The 21,627-nt window shown below is 41.7% G+C and overlaps 1 protein-coding gene across 1 annotated transcript in view; it reads right to left on the bottom strand.

Annotated features, from left to right (window-relative positions):
• LOC311139822 (metallophosphoesterase domain-containing protein 1-like) overlaps window positions 1-1,878 on the bottom strand; it is a gene marked incomplete at its 3' end in the record, with an annotated part of 221,082 nt that extends 219,204 nt beyond the window's left edge. Inside the window, exon 1 of the mRNA XM_084174785.1 lies at window positions 1,859-1,878. The remainder of the gene's footprint in view (window positions 1-1,858) is intronic.
• Window positions 1,879-21,627: the final 19,749 nt, after the last annotated feature.

Raw genomic sequence — 21,627 nt, 5'->3', positions numbered from 1 at the left:
AAACATTGCTGTCAACATCTTGTGAGTCAAATAACATGGGATTATTTTACATTTTAGTCATTTAGCAGAGCGACTTACAGGAGCAATTAGGGTTAAGTGTCTTGCTCAAGGGCACATCGACACATTTTTCACATTGTCGGCTCAGGGATTCAAACCAGCGACCTTTCAGTTACTGTCCCAATGGGCTTAACCGCTAGGAGATCTACAACTGTCGATAGATAATACAGTACAGAAGCCTACTGTGTGAATCTTCTGTCTGAGCAGCATTAAAAAGGTGTAGCAGCTCATTAGAACTCTATACACCAGTGGAGAAACAGAGATTATTTTACATCTGATGGCTGATAATAGAGATTTTTTTTCACCCATGTAGAAAAATTCCACCACAGATCGACAGCCAGTGTGAGTGTGTGTGTGCGTGCATACGTTTGTGTGAGAAACAGAGGCCACACCATAATGGGAAAGGATCAATGCACTAAATGACGGGCTAAAGATACTGAACCAGATTAACATGGCTCTCACAATACCAACAGCTGTTCATAAACTCACACAGCTAAAGATATCGTTTCAGACTAGCGCTGGCATTACAATACAGGCAGCTGCAGTCTGGAAGGGCTTAATACAATAGAGAGATGGAGTGGTGGAGGGATGGAGGAGAGTGGGGTGGGGGGGTTTGGGATAAAGCGCTACAGTGAAAAACATGTGTTATCATCACAAAGGGGTTGTCAGCTTCAAACGTCTTACATCCCTCCGATCCTCTCAGGATCAAACAGGCTTTGCCTCCCAGAGCTGTTACTCTCTCGCCACTTACTCTCTGTCTCAATCTCTCTCTCTCCCTCTCTTTCTCCCTCCCTCCCTCCCTCCCTCCCTCCCTCCCTCCCTCCCTCGCTCTCACAGGCCTAGGGGGCTAATCTCAACTCTGCTATTCTCTCATCTGTTGTGAGAACCACCATTAACAGAGTGTGGTCCTGACACTGTTGATGATGGACAAATAATAAGGTGAAACCCCTTTGTCAGGAGTTTATTTGTCCCTGTTGTGGGATCCATCAACAACAACATAGCTGTATTGTAAGCCACTCAGCTTGTACTATTACCAGTGTAGCCACATTGTTTAGCCAACAGCGGTTTAGTATTGTATGAATGCATTGCAAGGCCCCTGAGCTGCCTATCACCAATATGAACGCTGCCTCGCAATTACAGTATTAGCAAAATAACCGCTTGGCAAAATCTGTTACCAGTGCCTCTTGTATTAGATCAACTTGCTATAATTGTTCTTATTTTTTAATTGTTTTGCCCATGCATATTTGGGGACTAATTTCCCTAGCCACTCAACGCTGACAAAATCTTCATCCCCCTTTTCACTCTCCTTCTATCTTCATCTCCGCCTCTCCTCCAGTGTTCTAGTCATCATTAGTACTTACACACACACATACACACACACACACCCTGCCCCAAACACACACACACTTCCTGTGGATTTACATATCTCAAGTCCCTGTGAGAACTGAGCGAAAGGGCTGTTGACACAGACTTACAGAGGGGACACTGTGGGGCCTTCTGCTGTGAAACCAATCAGATTACACCCAACAAGACTCCATTAAACACAATCCACATCACAGATGACATGTTCTCTCTGCCCTCTCTGTCTGGCCCAAGAGGGCTGTGTGTGTGTGTGTGTGTGTGTGTGTGTGTGTGTGTGTGGGGTGAGATACGTCAGGAGTCAACCTCACAGGAGCATTCTGGGAAAGTGGAGGGGGCCCAAATGGACAGCAGGGCATTGTGGGAGTCGGGGAACAGGAGAATAGGTAGACAGAAGGCAGGAAACAGATGCTTGATAAAACACACACACACACACACACACACACACACACACACACACACACACACACACACACACACACACACACCCTACATAGAAGTGATTTCGGTCACAGAGTCAGAAAGAGAAGATAACCTTTCTAAAGAAACATCGTGCCTCGTGCACCTAGTAGCTCATACTGACAGTGCACGAGGCATTCTTTTTGTACACACAAATTCTACATTTCCCAGTTTGTCCGCCAGATGGTAGCAGTGAGCTTTGCAAAACCTTTAGGTCTTATCGTTTGGCCGATGTGACTAAGCTTGAGATGGATTGATCTTAAGGCAGATCTTAATGAACACTTATCTAGATACCCCTGAATATTGACAGCATAATATCACAATCGCCTAAAGAGAAAGGATGTATTTACAATTGATAATTTGGTACATTTGAGCACAAGTAAAAAGTCCACAAGAATGTAATCGGTATATTCTCCTGTTGTTAGATATGAGAGATTCTAATGTACTACAATAATTAAACTCCCATTCACATCCTCTTAACATTTTAGCTTTTAATATCTGGGTTAAATACTTTTAAATATAATGGATCAACCTAGATTAATCTATTCATTTTGAGTTGTTTTACTGAAAATTGTGATAATATATCTAAACACTGTACAAGTTCAAAACACAGGCCAAAATATAATATGACAGACATGATAGAATTGAAAATTATAGACATTCCTTTATAATAAATTTTGTTTTAGAGACCAGGTGCAAAAGTGTCCCTAAATGCAAATTTTTGTTCAAGACAAAATGGAGGGAAATATACTGTGTGTCTCACATAATTAAATAGAACACATCGTATTTTATTTTACCTCTATGGTCAGTCTATGAGTTATTTACCACACATTTATCCTGCTTTAACTACCAGAGAAAAAACTGGTCTCTGCACAATACATAAAATAGATGTTACTATATGTGTTCATTGATTGGCAGGTGTAATTGTAATTACATTTTTACATTTTACATTTTAGTCATTTCGCAGACGCTCTTATCCAGAGCGACTTACAGTGCATACATTATATATAATCAACATAATGCATCTAAAATAATAACATTATTTATTTGTTTATGTTATTTATATAACTATACTGTTATTTATTCATTACTGCACTGACATTTCTTTGATAGTGTTATTCCAATGTTCCAACATCCAAGATAAATGCCATCATTTTACCTTCATTAAAAGTGATTGATTTAGTCTAAATGTACTCATACTTCTACATATATCGAGAAAGAAGATAACAGAAGAGAGGAGAAGAAAAGAGAGAAGGAAAAGGTTTTATTTGTGTATTTGTGTATTTTGTATTTGTAGAGTGCTTGACAGATTCCTAATCCAAAACCATCCATTTCAGTAACCTTAGTACCCCCTATTACTGCTATCTGATGCATTAGTGTTTTAAAACCACCTTCTCTAGAAAATAAATAACACACATACAAAACACAGTAACCAATATTTTTTCAAGTTAAAGTTACTGTATATATGACTTGTGTCAAGGTTGTAAGGAAAGTCAAAATATTATGGAGCTGTGGCGAGTAGAGAGAGGCTACATATGCTTGAGTGGTGTGTGTGTGACTGTGTGTGTGCGCGTGCGTGTGTGTATGTGTTTCTGTGTGTGTGAATGAGTGAGTGTGTGTGTGTGTGCGCGCCCAATGTTGGTGGGACAATAGGTCATCTGTGCCCAATTCTAGAGGGCGGGAACTCCAGAACCCTAGAGACCTAGCCCTGGCTGTTGATTGGACGACGCACAACTCTGAGAAGTTTACTTTAGAGGGTGCAGTTTGCTGGATTTTGCTTTCAATTAAGTGTGGAATGCAACACTCTTGAAGGCTATCGTGTGTGTGTGCATGTGTACAGGTGCGTGCACGATAGTATGCGTGCAAGCGTGTATGTGTGAGTGTGTGTACATTTGGGCCCTGTGATAACTCCAGGCAGTATGACTCCATGTGGATGCCATTGTGACCCAGGAGAAATAGCCCTGGTGTATTCAGAAGCCTGCTCTTCTTTGGCCCGGTGACATCTCCATCAGTCACAAAGTACTTCTCGGCTGTTGTTTACCGTTTGTTAGCGCTGTTTTGTTCGGCAGCTGTGATCAATGGAAGCCTTTCCTTTCATCAGTCTGAAGAATGTGTGGCCTGGTTTCAAAAGCTTTTTCAAACATGGATATACTGGCTTCGTCGGGTCGGAAAGGTTGAAAAAGAGCGAGATATTAAAAAAACATTCCCCTCCAAAGTTAGAGGAAAGCAGAGAGGATGAATATCAAATATCAGACTGCTGGACTCGAATGAAAAAGGAAAAGGGGGAAGGGGAAAAAGAAAGAGAGGAAAACGTTAACGAACCGAACCTTCATTACCCAAACACAAACACTTACTTTCATCAAGCGTTTTCAAACGTATTTTCATTTTCCCTTCAGATGCAGAAGGAACATCACAAGACCTGCGATCTGAGAGAGTGGAGTAGAAATGCTTTATTTAGACCCAAATGGGTCTCATCTGAAATAATGAATATGTCCTTGAGAAAAACAAAGGCCAAAACAAAGCGGGCGACAAGAGCTTTAGAGGAGGAGGGAGATGGCTGATAATTGTTTTCAAGTCTCGCACCACTCTGTAAATGAGTTCTGTTGCGCCAAACACTGTTTCCTATCTTTTATATCTCTCACTCTCTCTCCTCTCTCTTCTCTCTCTCTCTCCTCTCCTCTGAGCTCTCCTTTTGTGTCGCAGGCATTTTACACCTTCGCCTGACTATTTGTTTGCTTTGCACCTTCACTACAGGAAGGAGTTGTTAGGCTGCTGATTGTTCTCTGAAAACGATTTTCCTTGACTCATTAACCTCCCACAGTACTATACAGAACACAACACTTCAACAGCTATTATCCATAGGCCTAGTCTTCTCCACCACACTTATTGTCCTAGGCAGTGTATTGTAGTGCAGTATTGTACGGACAGTATTGGATGGAAGTTTCGTTCAAGATCCAACAGTGACAGTTTCCTTCAAGATCCAACAGTGACGTAGTTCAGTCTGTGTTTTTGAGCCGCAATAGTACAGGGCTGCAGGGTCACAGACAAACAGTACCGGTGAATACAATGCCTTTATTGTGAAGGAGCAATCACTTTCTTATTTCACTGCCAGGGTCTAAGTGGCTTCCTCTCTTCAGTTGCCTCATCTTTTCAACTTTAACTGGAAGCTGCAAACTGTCCTTAGATACAGTCTACAGGAAGCTTTTCCTTCCTCTGCATTCAGCTTTTACATCCATGGGTAGTTCTACTCAGGGGACCACTGCTCAGGGAGTTCTATTCCCTCCAAGGAGTCTGTTCTTCTCAATGTCTGGGCGATGACAATAGCTTTTATACAAGGCCAATTGAGACGGCAAGTTTCAATTAAATATCGCAGTGTCATTATAGTTCATATTATTAATTATGCTTCAAGTTTCCCTTAGGGAAAATCATGGAGGCCACTTCTCTCCACAATCTGTCCATATGGTGATTAATTAAAAGTTTTCCTAAGAATAAATTGCATTCAATTCAATTAAAACTGTAATGTCATAACACAATAATGGGCATAGCCTCCTACTACAACACCGTAACCGAAACAACTTTTTTTTTGCAATGGAAAGTCACCCCCCCCCAAAAAAAAAAAAAAATGCAGAACAAAATATGCAAAAAGCAAATATCACTAAAGCCTCCTACATGCTAGGAAGCCTCAGGCGCCGCACATGAACATTGGTGCAGCTATTTCTAGATTCCACCCTTGGAATTCATACCATGACAAATGAACCATTGGAGTTAGGAATTCCTATTTATCTGCCACGTACAGAGACACTTCACCGGAGTGTGAAGAATAAAGGATTTATACAAACAAAAAGACGTCTTAGAGGATAAATATATATTTGATAAAAAATAGATTGTGTTGCGTTTTTTGGGGGGGGTAAATTATTTGTTTGCTTCTGTCTGATCAAGGCGTTTTGGTTGGTTGGTGGTGTCTTCTTACCAGGATCATGTACCCTTTACCAAACCTATTACCAAACATAGACATAGAGTACTTAACCCAATAGTGTTGTCAGACCTCTCCATTATATGTATTCCATCAACCTGGATCTGCAGATCCTAATTGGCCTAAGTCTGAAAACAAGCTTATCTCATTGAGGGAAAAGCATTGATTAGTAAATAGGGAAACAGAAATGTCTTCAGAGTAGCTGTTTGGTACATAAACGGGCTCTTCCCCAAACCATCTGTTGGGTGTGAGGTGCTGACTTCATTTGTCGACGACATTGCAGAACAGTGGCTAGGGAGTGAAGGATGACTTTATTTCCCCCTTTCGCTCTTTGAGCAGCGAAGGGCCCTAAAGCATAAACAAAGCTCAGGGTTTTTCCTCTGTGTGTGTGTTTGTGTGTCTTGTCCTTGGCTGCTTGGGCTGGGCGAGGCTGCTCACTCAGCCTCACTCTAAAAGGCCTGCTGTAGCACTCGCCACAAAACGCCCCACAACCAGCTGCCTACAGGTCACACAAACACACACACACACACAGACACAGACACAGACACAGACACACAGTCACACACACACACACAGACACAGACACAGACACAGACACAGACACAGACACAGACACAGACACAGACACAGACAGACAGACAGACAGACAGACAGACAGACAGACAGACAGACAGACAGACAGACAGACAGACAGACAGACAGACAGACAGACAGACAGACAGACAGACAGACAGACAGACAGACAGACAGACAGACAGACAGACAGACAGACAGACAGAAAGAAAGAAAGAAAGAAAGAAAGAAAGAAAGAAAGAAAGAAAGAAAGAAAGAAAGAAAGAAAGAAAGAAAGAAAGAAAGAAAGAAAGAAAGAGAAAGAAAGAAAGAAAATGACAGATGGCTTTGTGGATCAAAAGTTGAAGGGCTGTCGTACATAGAAAACAGCAATCAGCAGTTGAAACAATAACAAAGTGATCTCACCACCGTTTCGCTAAGAAGCTGAGGGACTGGGCTGGAGAAAGGTAACCACTCTCAAATTCATAGACAGAGCTATGGATGCAAGGACTGACCATCCATGATATCAAAATTATAGTCTTAACTATGTTTTGAGGCTATACAGTGTTTGTTTACATTTATTTTGTTTTCAAACATTGGAGTAAATAAAACAAACGTATATTTTGGGTACTGATGGGTTACAACAGTTGAACTAAGCTCATGAGGCATTTACAAGTTATATTCTTCAAGAGTCAATGGGTAGGCCTATATATCATTAATTTCTAAGTCCAAAAATGGATGTAGCTACTGCAGATTGGCCCTTTAAGATGACTGCACTAATTGTAACCCATTGGGCAAGTCTCCTGAGTGGTGCAGTGGTCTAAGGCACTGCATCGCAGTGCTGACTGTGCCACTAGAGATCCTGGTTCGAATCCAGGCTCTGTCGCAGCCGGCCGCGACCGGGAGACTCATGGGCGGCGCACAATTGGCCCAGCGTCGTCCAGGGTAGGGGAGGGAAAGGCCGGCAGGGATGTAGCTCAGTTGATAGAGCATGGCGTTTGCAACGCCAGGGTTGTGGGTTCGATTCCCACGGGGGGCCAGTATAAAAAAAAAATATATGTATATGTATTCACTAACTGTAAGTCGCTCTGGATAAGAGCGTCTGCTAAATGACTAAAATGTAAATGGGCAAAAACTGGTTGAATCAACATTGTTTCCATGTCATTTCAACCAAAACAATCTATGTGAGAACATTGAATCAATGTGGAAAACTGATTGGATTTGCAAAAAGTCATCACCTTAAGGGCATTTAGTCTTTTTTTCACCCAACCTTTTACCATTTTTTGTTGATTTCACGTTGAATTCACGTTAGTTGAAAACTCAACCAAATGTAAATCAAAACTAGACCTTGAACTGACGTCTGTGCTCAGTGGAAAGTCGCTCTGGATAAATGCCCAAAGTCTGCTAAATGACTAAAAAGTTCATGTAAAAGAAATGGTACAAGAGTGAGGGGTCAGATAACAAGATAAATAGGATACTTGTATAGTTATAATACTTGGTCCTCAGATTACAATAATAGTGGTAAATAAGTGTTTAGCGCTGCCTTGTGCTATTTTAGTGGGTCTCCTTCACAAGTTTTCCCTCACATATTATTCTGCCATCAGTTGAGTCGTTTCCTTCCGTCTGATGTTCCTCACACTCTAAAACATATCAGTAAGGTCAAACAGAGACGCTTCAGTGGGTTCATTTTAGATGATAGAAATCACATCATTACATCCATCAGGGCGATAGTAGTGTCAAATCACCCCCATGTCTCTCTCCCATTCTCTCAGGTGTGTGAAGGACGGGGAGCTATTGTAGACCAGGGGAGATAAGCGCAGAGCGTGGCCCAGGTCAGTGTCATCAAGTCTGGGTTAGAACAGATGAGGGAATGGGAGGTCAGAACAGGGGCCACTCTTTGATACTGCTGCATTATAATAGACCGGACAGACGGACGGACGGACGGGTGGACAGACGGACCGACAGACTATTCAGTCAAAGCCGCGGCCAGGTTTTGGGATAAGACTGAAAAATACAGTTGGAATGCTTTGAGGATGCACATTTGCTTTGATTGAATGAATCAGAAAGATAATCTATACTGCAACAACAATAAATAAAAACTCTGCACAACAATGGCGGGTTTCATTGAAGGGAACTTGCTCCATCTGAAGGAAATGATTCCAGCCATTTCTCTAAGCAGCCACAAACAATAATTTGAAGAGTGTGCTTGAGTGAAAACATTTGCTGTCAACAGCCAAGCTTTAAGTAGGCTGTCAAAACAGATGTGCATCCACCACAGGAATAATACACAGTGAGTTGTTCTAGTAGAGGTCTTCACGCTGACAACCACAAACAAACTGACTGTGAGAGAAAACCAAACAAGTCAGAGGAGGTTTAATGCTGATGACATTTCCAAACACATTCTTGGCTATTGTCCTATTCCCTGTTCCCTGAGCGGAGCAGACATGGGTTCAATAATATGACACTTCATTTAAATACTTTAGTAGCTGTGTTTGATTGAGCTTGCCTACTACACATGGAACCAATGGAATAGTCCCAAAAGTGCAAACCCCACCACTCCTGGCACTCCAGGCAGGCTCAATCAAGCAGGCTCAATCAAACACTCTAAATGATTTGAAAGAAAACAAATACTATTTGAAGCCAGGTCTGGAGCTGAGGTCTGAGGTCTAGAGCTAGGCCGGTCAGTGGTCGGTCGGGCTGGGTCAGGCTGGCCTCGGGGGCTTCTGTCCTGGGAGTGGTGTTTAGGAGACCAGGGGGCTCCTCGGGCCTTGTTTATCCTCTCTGTTCTGGGTCACAGCAGCACCTGGGTGGCTGCCCTTAGAACAACCCACAGGGGGAGAAACAGTGTTTTTTATTTTCTTTAACCACATGTTCAAAACATGTGGCAATATCTAAACACTAAACAACATGCACTAAGGATTTATCTTTTGATTTCATGCCTTGTCTTGTCTTTGGTATGCTGTGTGACTTGTAAGAGTGAATATATTGATAAACACATTTGATTTTCACTAATGCATTATTTTGCTCCTTCACTCATCTTACAGTAATAGTATGAATCAATATATTTATTTTGAGCTTAACCCTAACCCTAACCCTAGGTTGCGTGTTTGAATTTCATCACGGACAACTTTAGCATTTTAGCTAATTAGCAACTTTGCAACTACTTACTACTTTTTAGCTATACTTTGCAACTACTTAACATGTTATCTAACCCTAACCCAAACCCTAACCCTAACCCAAACCCTCACCCTAACTCCAGCCTTAACCCTAGGGCTGTTGAGAGCGAATCTAACTACAGATGTAGGATCTTAATTTGATCACCCTGTTGCAGGAGAACTTTCCTGCAATGCAGGAAATTTGAAACTAGTAGTGTATTTGAGGTTTAAAAAGGCTTCTGAAGTTTGCAATTTCCACTTTGAAATTTCAGACTTGATTTTCCCTTACGAAAAATGTATCAACCCCTACAAAAATTTCCATTAATTATGATACACATAATAATTCACATTTCCTGTTGCTCCAGGATTATTTTCCTGCTGTAGCAAACTGGCTCAAATTAAGATCCTACATCTGTATCATTACCCCACATTAGAGCCGGAACATCCAATATGATCTATAAATGCCCCGTCTGCAAACAAGATAACTGTGTGTGTACCATGCTATAACCACACTACAGTAAAACCCTATAAATACCCAATTCTCCCCCCATCCCATCGCTTCCCAGTTCATCTCATCACATCTGCAGGGGATCTAACATCATCATGACTCTAGTCATTCAGAGGAGAGGCCATGCCTGAATAAAAAGTTATCCTTGAACTCTACAGGTTGAGACAAGTGAGGGAGAACGAGGGATCGAGAGAGAGGGAAAAAGAGAGAGAGAGGAACATTCTTCTCTTTTAATTGAGTGTCAGGAACGGCCCCACAGATTAAAACAGCCCAAATCACCATAAATAAATATTGGGGTCTGATGAGGCTAGGAGAGGACGGCTAGGGGGGCTAGGGGCGCTAATACCACCATACCAGCTGTCTTATTTATTATTGATATTTACTGGGTGCCGTCTCAGTCTCTCCATCCCTCGGTTCGCCCATAGGGATTAGTGGTTAATAGATGTAGGGTTTATGGGTGTAGTGTGAGCCCCTGTCAACACAAGGGTCCTGCAGCCATCACCACATCACTTAGATTGCTGAGCCTGAATGATGCCTCTTTTAAGTGCCCGACTGAGATGATCAGAGGAAGAGAGGGGGAACTTTGTCAAACTTCTTTGTAGGTGGAGAGCTGGGTGCAGAGGACCCTTTTTATTGTTGTTTTGTGATGATGAGCTGTTGTTGGATGGGTGTCATGGTAAGAACTGTGTAGATTCAGAAAATGCTCTCTCTCTCTCTTCTCCCACTCTTATACCTGTCACTATCACACCTTTACAGGCAAAACATTACCTCAGGTTCTGATACCTTCTTCATGCATCCATATACCTACTTTTTCACTTGTACTTTTTGTCTCAATGTCTCTCTGTACAGTGTTCTCTACCCTTCCCCTCCCTCGTCAGTTCTGCTGACAGCCGTGTTCCTATGGCATGTGCCTGCTGTTCCTAAGCTTGCCTGTGTGATCAGTCCCTCTCTCTCTCCAGCTCCTCCACACACTCCACACACACACTCCATCTCATCTTGTTAGTGCTCCCTTTCAGAGCCACACACACACACACACACACACACACACACACACACACACACACACACACACACACACACACACACACACACACACACACACACACACACACACACACACACACACACACACACACACACACACACACACACACACACACGCCTCCCTGCCAATTCTCTGTCTATATTAACTCACATACCATCTTATGTATTGCCAAAGCAGATTGTGTTTGGAGGGCAAGCAATTAAAGGGGGAGGGGGGTAGAAAAAAATGGTAATGTAATTTTGGCTGCAATATTTACAGAAATGTTAAAGCCTTATAAGCGAGCGACATGACAGAGTCAACACCGCAGAGAATAATGATTTAGCGCCGAGATTTAGTGGGATGGGATCTGGCACTTCCCTAATTACGATAGGCCAAATGTCAAGCCTGCTCACTGTCAGTGTGGCCACAGTTTTTTCTCTCTTTCTGCAAGTTTTTATCCGTGTTCTATGAATCTCATTATAAGTCATTAAAGTGTTGTGAGATTTTCAACAGCCTCCACTCGGTGGCCTGTAGAACCTCTCTGGAAAAGAAGAGAGGAGAAGGAGGAGAAGGAGGAGAGGAAAGGAAGAGGGAGGAGAGAAGAGAGGGAGGAGAGGAGAGTAATAGCTTGTTTTCTCTACCAGGAATTAACAAAACATTTATCAGAAAGTGTCTCCAATGGGGAGGAGATGTGAGGTGATATCAACAAATGACTTATAGACTTTCATAGCATATAGCCTAACAGCACATCTAAAAGGTGTAGAAAGGGGTCTCTCCATTGTGTTTCCATAGGGCTATTTGCAGTATCATTGTGGAGATAGTGCTGGAGCCTCAAAAAGATAGGGTACAGGTAATTGTTGGTCACGCTCCCAATTACCGCATCAATAGATGGGTTCACCCAGCCCCAGCTCTGCCCTGCCTTACCCCTGGATGTCCTTCACTATGCTCACTATGTCTGTCCGTTTTTCCAGATTCTTTGTCCCGGTATTTTCAACATCTGTGCCCTTCAACGGTTGGTCTCTGTGCCTCCTACTCTCTGTTTTCTCTCTCTCTCTCTCTCTCTCTCGCTCTCTCGCTCTCTCGCTCTCTCTCTCTCTCTCTCTCTCTCTCTCTCTCTCTCTCTCTCTCTCTCTCTCTCTCTCTCTCTCTCTCTCTCTCTCTCTCTCTCTCTCTCTCTCTCTCTCTCTTCTCTCTCTTCTCTCTCTCTCTCTCTCTCTCTCTCTCTCTCTCTCTCTCTCTCTCTCTCTCTCTCTCTCTCTCTCTCTCTCTCTCTCTCTCTCCCTCTCTCTCTCTCTCTCTCTCTCTCTCTCTCTCTCTCTCTCTCTCTCTCTCTCTCGCTCTCTCGCTCTCTCTCTCTCGCTCTCTCAGTCTCTCACTCTCTCTCTCACACACTTTCTCTCTCGCTCTCTCTCACACACACTTTCTCTCTCTCTCGCTCTCTGTATGTCCCTCTGTTTGTCTCTCTGTCTCTTTTGGGTAACAGAGTTGTCAGTGGGCTGAGTACTGGACTAGACTGATGTGTAGTAGTAAGGCAGTATAGTAGGTTGTGAGTGGTTGAGATGTTGTGTAGTTGTGTAACAGGGTTGATTGGGTTGACTGTGAAGTTAGTTATCTAATAGGACTGTAAGGTTGTGAGTGGCTGGGCTGTGTGCCGGTGTGTCGGGGCTCTACAGATGGCTTGGTGCTGTGGAGGTGACAGGAGTGTGTGTGTGTGAGAGAGAGAGAGAGAATGTGTGTGAGTGTGTGTGAGAGAGGCGTTGGCGTGTGTGTGACAGATAGAGATGCTCAGAGCCTTGGGCATCGACGGGTGCCCTGAGAGTTGGCGAGGAGAAGCGCGCGAGGCCCGCGTGGGCGAGAGACGACAGAGAGGTACGAACCAGGAGGGAGCAGGGGAGGGAGAGAGGTAAAAACTAGGAGGGAGGGTAGGGATGGAGGGAGGTAAGGAGGGTGGAGGGGGTTGAGGCAGAGAGGGAGGGGTAAGACATGATTTACAGAGGGAAGAAAGGAGTGAGGGAGCGGGGACAAGCACCTGTTTGTCACCTGTTAATTGTCTCTAATAATGTCTGAGGTGTTGAAGATATTCTCACGTCTTGCAACAGCACTGGTTATATTAATTAAACTGCTTTGAAATACTGAAGTTGGTTTTATTTCATTCCAGTACACCATTTAGTTTTCATCCTGGTGTCTGAGATTGAGCTACATTGAAAGTGAGCAGTGAACACTAGTTCGTCCTGTAGCTATATGTTTCCATTAACCTTCCAGTGGCAATTGTGTGCTACGTTTCGCGGGCTACCTGAGACATGAAACAGATAGGTGGGAGGGCATACAGGCTGTCGCCAATTTATTAATGCACATTTTGCCTAAATGGGTAATGGAAACACTTCAACCAGGTCATTACGTCCAGCTGATTTAATCGACACAAGATAGTTAAATGTAAACTCAGCCTAACAGACAATTGTTGCATCTGTTTTCTATGTGAACTTTCAAAATTTCGACACAAAATCACAGGACAAGTTCATGGAAACATAGGCACTTGTTACAATAAAGAAAGTTGGACAAAATAATAATTCACCCCTGTCGAACAGATACAAATGTTGTCAATCTTTAGAACATTTCTCCTACAGCTGCCGTTCCCATTACACATGTTGCAATGTTTTTTTGTGACATTGCCTTTGTTGAATAAACCTGAGCCAATGGAAACCTGCCTACTGATCTCTCAGATCAGAGAAAAGTTTGGGCCTTTGAATCGTTGTCAATGGAGACCAGGACTTGTCCAAAGTGAAGTAAGATGTCAAATGATGTAGTAGTTTCAAAATAATTATAGTTTCAAAATAATTATGACCTCAACAGGATTGGGGCAAGGATGTGTAACATGAGAACCTCAGTAAAGTCAACGTCAACCCAATATGTTCACTGTTCAACCCTGCCTCAGTCACATTCGCTGTTCTGACAGTATTAGCTGAGGCATAACTTAGATTGGTTGAGAATAGAGCAATCAGAAACTGCCATGAATATGATGTAAGTACTATGTGGCTCAATGATTGGTCAATGCTGAATTGGTCCATGTTGTAGTTGTTTAATCAGGTAATGAACCACCAGAAACTGTGTAATCCACTCATTTCATTACACTGTGATTATAGTGTAATTCACTGGCACTCACCACATAGCTGTCAAAGACTGACTGACTGTGCATTGCCATGGCTTATTCAAGGCTGTCCTGCTTCCTGCCTCTCAACTGGACCAGATCACAATTGACCATATATGGTGCTGATGCTGATGTAGTCCATGTTCATCGGTCGGTTCTTTGAGGTAAAGAATGTGACAGAAGCAGAAGGAATGTTTGAATGGCATAGCCGGGCCCTAGGTTAACCCATGCTGAAAGCCTCAATCAAGGACTCAGCTAAATAAAATGGTTGCTACGTGAAATACAGTACAACACAAACACAAAAAACAGCACTTTGGTAGCCAAGCTAACCAAAACAATACAGTTGTACTATTTGGGGCTGGATGATGAGATGATATGTTTCCCTTCAGGGACATTAGTGATGTCTGAAACAGAATGCTTTCAGCCTGTTGGTGAATCTCACGTTAATGACAGTACCAACACTCCAAAGTACATTAGACTGGCGGATTAAGGTGAGAGGATTAGCATCATATCTACAGAATGGAAAGCATGAAACCTTTCTGTATGCATAGACACAGCAGGAGAGCAAAATGTGCTTCTCAGAAGTCAGTCAGAACAGAGCAATGCAACCAATTCAAGTTAAGTACTCTCCACTGAAGCCATGGCAGTGCAAACAGCAGAGGAAGACAAGATGGAGGTGCACCCACCGCCGGTCTCGCCTCTCCATCTCTCATCTCTGTCTGTCTGGCAGGGATGGGGTCCTCCGTCTCCTCCCTTTAGGCGGCTGACATAATGCCTGCCATCCCACCACACCTCCTGCTGAGACGAGAGAGGTGCTTCAGGGGAAACCCCTGCTGAGCCAAACACACACACACACACACACACACACACACACACACACACACACACACACTGGCATGGCACCCCTCGGCCCCACCCCCACCCCTGACACTAAGCCTGCAGAAGCAGCAGAGAGAGTACGCAACGTCTCTACTAACTCAGGTTGGCAGGTGAGTCTAAGCACTCCCTCTGTCTCTCTCTCTCATTCTCTCTCTCTCTTTTTCATTCTCTCTTTCTCTGTCTCTCTCCATCACTCTCCCCCCCCCCCCCCCCCCCTCCCCCATATCTCTCTTTCTCTCGCTCTCCTCCTCTCTCTATTAACCTGCTACTGCTGTCCCATGCTGCAGGCAGGTTGGGGGGAGCGGTATGTGTGTGTGTGTGTGTTTGTGTGTGTGTGTGTGTGTGTGTGTGTGTGTGTGTGTGTGTGTGTGTGTGTGTGTGTGTGTGTGGAGGGGGGGGGGGTTAAACTCATCTGTCTGGGTAACAGAGGGCTGAAGTGACGGAGGACATTCCCGTCCCCTTCCACCCCCCAGCTAATTTCCTGCAATTTTACACATTTTGCAATGTCTTATGTGTGTTCATGGGTTATCTGAGTAACTCATTACAATGAAATCAATGGTGACATGGGCTAGTTCATCTGGACATTTCTGACAAGTTATAAATAGCTCTCTAAGGTCTGCAATGACTGACATGACGAGGTAAACTACTAATGCACTACTCAATTTTGGAATTGCAGCTTGTGCATTCTACTATTACAACTTTCAAGAGTAAGTTGAAAGCCTGACTGATTTCCTTAAAAAAATACAAAATACAAAAAAACACATTTGGGGGGGGGGGGGGGGTTTGAGAAATACTGGCCTAAATTATACTTACCTCACTCAGTGTCACCACTCAAGTCATTGTTTCTGTGAAAGCAACAAACCCTATTAGCAATAGCAACCTCACAAAGTCCAGGACAAGATATGAAGGATGGATACTTTGCTGTGTATCCAATCTTGACACAGTATGTCTCAATAACAGATTGTTTGACATTTTACATCATACCTTATGTGCTATTTTACAGAGCCAAGTATTATAGCCAACAGATATGTGAGGTGCAACGTACTGAATGACACATCTAACTTTTTCTCTTTTACATAAGAGAGCAATGACAATGACAACTCAAATATGCCCTTCATTTGATGTTGTGAGTGTGAGTGGGCCTGAACAGAGAGGGGGATGAAAGAGAAAATAGAGAAGGAGAGGAAGAAAAATTAGAGAATGAGAGGAGTGGAACAGAAGAGAAGAGGAATGTGCCAAGTTTGTCTATTGCCCTTAAGGGTGAGTTCAGCCCAGTGTGTGTGTCTGCTCCTGTGTGTTTTATAGGAGAGTGGGTGTCAGGTATGTCTTTGCACCACTCCAACACTCTCTGCTGTTCTGTTCGCCAGGATAACAAATCTCTCCCTCCAGCAGCTCTGCTAACCTCCTCAGCTCTACTAATAACATTTAGACATGTTAAGCTCGTAAATTAGCGAATCTGGACCGCAGAGATATTATTTATGCTTGTCTCTCGTCTTGAAAGAGTCAGCTTGATGGGTAAATTGTGTTTTAATTCTTGGAGGGAGCCATTTTTTCTGCGCCTCAGCGTGGTATGAGATTAATCCCCTGACAACCTTTGCAACGCACTTCAAATTGCTCCCAAATGTCACAGCGGAGATTTCACACTGCAAGAGGGTGGAAACTGAACTGGGGAGGGAGGGAGCACAAAGCAAGGCCACATCCAACGCACGATTTGGCCCTCCTCATCACACTTACACATTTACGTGCTTGGAAACTCGCGCGCACACACACAAATTCACAACACGCACACACACGCACAAATGTGAATTTCTTTACTTAGAAAACAAACTCAATGCTCAAAACACTCAACCACTATAGTTGTGTTTTTAGTTAGTTTTCAGATCCAATTTACTAGTTTTTATTTAGTTAAAGTTTTAAAAAACATTTAATTTTCGTTTTTAATTATTAATTAGTTTCAGTTTTAGTGGTAGGGACAGAAAGTAGCCTATGGGAAGATATCAATTGTATACTCCTCGCATCCTCTCTCTCCTTCTCAAAACCCATTGTATGAGAAAGCCAGAGGTCCCTCCCCTATGACCTTCTCCATTGGGTTTTGAGAAGTACACGAGGAGAGATGATGTGAAGAGTATGCAATTAAGATCGTCCCTATGTGTGGGAGGCTAGGAGCCATTTATGTGTTGTACAGTTGTTGTGTTTTTGGGGATGTCACTTCTTGCCAGTGTGGGGCAGTAATGCATAAGGTAATGGTTCAGGTCATAGGTTAGGCTAGGTTCATTTGGCATTGGTATTTATTAGGATCCCCATCAGCTACTCTTCCTGGGGTCCACATGAAACATAATACATAGTACAGAACATTATTAGTCAAGGACTGAAATACATACATTAAAACATCAAACATAGCCTACATGTCAGTATATACACAAAATATCTAGGTCTAATACATAGTACAGTGCAAATTACAATACAATATATATTAAAATGGCTGTGTCTCTCTCTGAAGGTGGACTCTGAGATGACGTAGATGCGCTAAGTAAACAGTAGTAGTAGGTCAATTTCCGCAACAACCAGGAGTGCGAGGCTAAACTTCTCTGCTGTTGTGGTCCCGTAGCTACCACGTTGTAGCAGCGTGAAGCACACCCGTGCACATGTGCAGATATTCTGTTTGACTGTCTCAATGGGCGCTTTCGAGCGGATCACTTTTGTCAGATGGTCACCGTCTTTCAAAGTGTGTTGCATTTCGGGTATAAAAATTGTCAGACTTGCGCTTACATGTCAACTGCATGAACTTTACAAAAATCATGTGATCAGATGTCATGAAATTTTGACTGCAGTCGACTGCAAGTTTCTGCAGTTGCTCTTCACCAACTTTATGCTGCAGCCATTGCCTGCATTGTGGGAGGCTCTATTGTCAACCAATCATTAGGGTGTTTTTGTTTGACCCATGCGAACGTGACCAAAGACATGATTGAAACAGCAACCAATTTGCCAAGACTTATGTGTAAGGACCAAAGGATTGACAGCCGTCCCATATAGATTGCAAAATAGTTGGGAAGAGATCTTTGATGTACCGATCCCATGGCATAGTGTTTATGAACTGACACGCAAAACGACACCGGATTCAAAAATTAGAATCTTTCAATTTAAATTATTATATAAAATTCTTGCTACCAATAAAATGTTATTTATATGGGGGATACAATCTTCCCAGCTCTGCAGATTTTGCTGTGAAGAGACAGAATCATTAGATCATTTGTTTTGGTTCTGTCCATTTGTAGCTTGTTTTTGGACACAGGTCCAGGAATGGCTAAAGTATTGCAATATTTACCTGGAGCTAACCTTGCAGATAGCATTACTGTGTGATCTGAAAAGTCATAGTCAATCAATCAATAATATAATAATACTTTTAGCAAAAATGTTTATTTTTAATTTTAGAAGCAATGAGAATAGAAAGGTTCAGAACTTTTGTAAAACATCACAGTACGGTTGAAATATATATGGCAAATAGAAATCCTATATGGATGGTGTTAAGAGATAGATGGGAGGTATTGAATAGAGTTGAAGGATGGGACTAATAACAAATAACAACAAATAATAACAAAGATAGATAATAATGTAAGCATACTGTGTCCATAATAAGTATATAGGTTGTATGTTGGGAGCTTTTGGGAAAGAGCACAGTTAGAAAGATATGGCATATAGAAGCAAACCGGATGGACATCATGAAAATGATCGGAGAGGTTGAGAGTAGAAGAAGTTCAGGAGCAAAAAAAATTAAATATTTTTAAAAAATGTGTGTGTATATGTATACATATATATATATACATATATATATATATATATATATATATATATATATATATATATATATATATATATATATATATATATATATATATATATATATATGTATATGTATATATATGTATATATATATGTATATGTATGTATATGTATATGTATATGTATATATATATATATATATATATATATATATATATATATATATATATATATATATATATATATATATATAAAATATAATTATTGTAAAATTAACTCTGTCCATAAGGTGTAGATAGTAAGTATAGACCGGAAGTAGAGGCCTGGGCATTGTTGTTCACTAATTTACTCCAAGTAGGGAAAGGATGGTGGGGTTGAAAAGTAATAAAGGGGAGTATATATATTTAAAAAAAACATGGGGGATTGGAAGTGATGCAGACAATTACATTGATAGAAGATACAATCTATCTGCAATATTAAGCTGATCCATTCCCCCAGGAAAAAATAAAAAAATAAAAAAAAGACGTGTACAGTGGATATATACACAAAAATGTGATATTTGAGGCACTCACTAAATGATTGTACAATTTACACTACCGGTCAAAAGTTTTAGGACACTTACTCGTTCAAGGGTGTTTCTTTATTTTTACTATTTTCTACATTGTAGAATAATAGTGAAGACATCAAAACTATGAAATAACACGTATGGAATCATGTAGTAACCAAAAAAATTGAAACAAATCAAAATATATTTTATATTTGAGATTTTTCAAGTAGCCACCCTTTGCCTTGATGACAGCTTTGCACACTCTTGGCATTCTCTCAACCAGCTTCATGAGGTAGTCACCTGGAACACACATAATATTATATTATGATTTTAGTTTGTGAGTGTGTGGTATAGGGGTTAGATACTGTACATGTTTATTTCGACATTATAAAGTAAATATTTTATAAACAATGGCAACACATGTTGATCTGAGCCTTGCTGTTGGAAAACCACATTAGTGTCCGACTTCCGGCTGTCACAGATACACCTCCCTCGACTTCTCTCCTCAACTTTCGTCTGCAGTTGGCTGCTTTAGCCTTACCACTCAAACTGAGGTGCTGCTCGTGGCAATGTCATCTCGCTGAGTCTACCTTTAAATTCTAAAGTCAATCTCAATGTAACTCGCCAGATTGACTCTTGAAAACCCTTTAAAAAAAAGCTTGAAAACATTGAAAACCCCATTCGATATAATTCATGATGGGTTTATTATATTTTAGTTCGTTTTGGAGTGAAAGATAAAAGTTTAATTGTAGTTTTCGGTTTTGTTGCAGTTTTCGTTTAATATAATAACACACACACACACACACACCTTGCTTCCTCTTATAGAATCATGCTCTCTTTCTCTCTGACACATTCGTGTTTCACAAACAATCGTCCCCACAGATAGGAGCAGCAACAGCCTTCATTGTCACGACACACCAAAGCAACACTGACAGTTTGTCCCCAGAACACTTTTAGATCACTAGATGTAACTGAGAGTTTGTCGTTGCTCTCTCTCTCTCTCTCGCTCTCTCTCTCTCTCTCTCTCTCTCTCTCTCTCTCTCTCTCTCTCTCTCTCTCTCTCTCTCTCTCTCTCTCTCTCTCTCTCTCTCTCTCTCTCTCTCTCTCTCTCTCTCTCTCTCTCTCTCTCTCTCTCTCTCTCTCTCTCTCTCTCTCTCTCTCTCTCTCTCTCTCTCTCAATTCAATTCAATTCAATTCAAGGGGATTTATTGGCATGGGAAACATATGTTTACATTGCCAAAGCAAGTGAAATAGATAATAAACAAGAGTGAAATAGTCAATCAAAAATGAACAGTAAATATTACACTCAAGTTTCAAAAGAATAGACATATTTCAAATGTCATATTATGCCTATGTACAGTGTTATAATGATGTGCAAATAGTTAAAGTACAGAAGGGAAAATAAATCAACATAAATATGGGTTGTATTTACAATGGTGTTTGTTCTTCACTGGTTGCCCTTTTCTTGTGGCAACAGGTCACACATCTTGCTGCTGTGATGGCACACTGTGGTATTTCACCCAATAGATATGGGAGTTTATCAAAATTGGATTCGTTTTGGAATTCTTTGTGGGTCTGTGTAATCTGAGTGAAACATGTGACTCGTTTAAGGAAACTAGGCGTATGTCGCGCATCACTATTTCACAGGAGAGCCATTTAAACTTAAACTTTTTTTTTAAATCAAAATGTTTTTGGGCAGAAATGCCTTCTGGAACATGTGAACTTTCATGTACCTTAATAATAAACTTGTATGCCATCTGTAAATATGAATAAAATTGTTAATTTACGAGCCTAGTTGGTTTAGCCACAGAAAAAGACAGCAACCTTCCCACTAGCCATGATTGGCTGAGATAATGAGTGGGCTTGACATGCCGAGAGATGAGTTCGGATTGGTCTGCCATGTAGCACGCTTCTGTCTATTTGAGCTGGTCAGCATGTGTAGGTAATCCTGTCTAACGCTGCTTTAAAAATATATATATTGCGTGGTAGAACTGCAGGCTACTGCAGTGTTGCTCTCCAGTTTCTGGAGGACCGAGTTTTGAAATCAGTGGAATTAGAGTATGATAGCTAAGGAGATGGAGAGAACACCTGTTTACATCTTTAAACTAAGGGCAACCATGGCATCTGTGACAGAGAGGGAGAAGCGTCCATCCATGTATACGGGTAAGATAGTCCAGCTAGCTACATTT

This window comes from Coregonus lavaretus, assembly GCF_964263955.1.
Source record: "Coregonus lavaretus genome assembly, chromosome: 13".
Classification (NCBI taxonomy): Eukaryota; Metazoa; Chordata; class Actinopteri; order Salmoniformes; family Salmonidae; genus Coregonus; species Coregonus lavaretus.
This window is presented reverse-complemented; position numbering and strand designations above follow the sequence as displayed.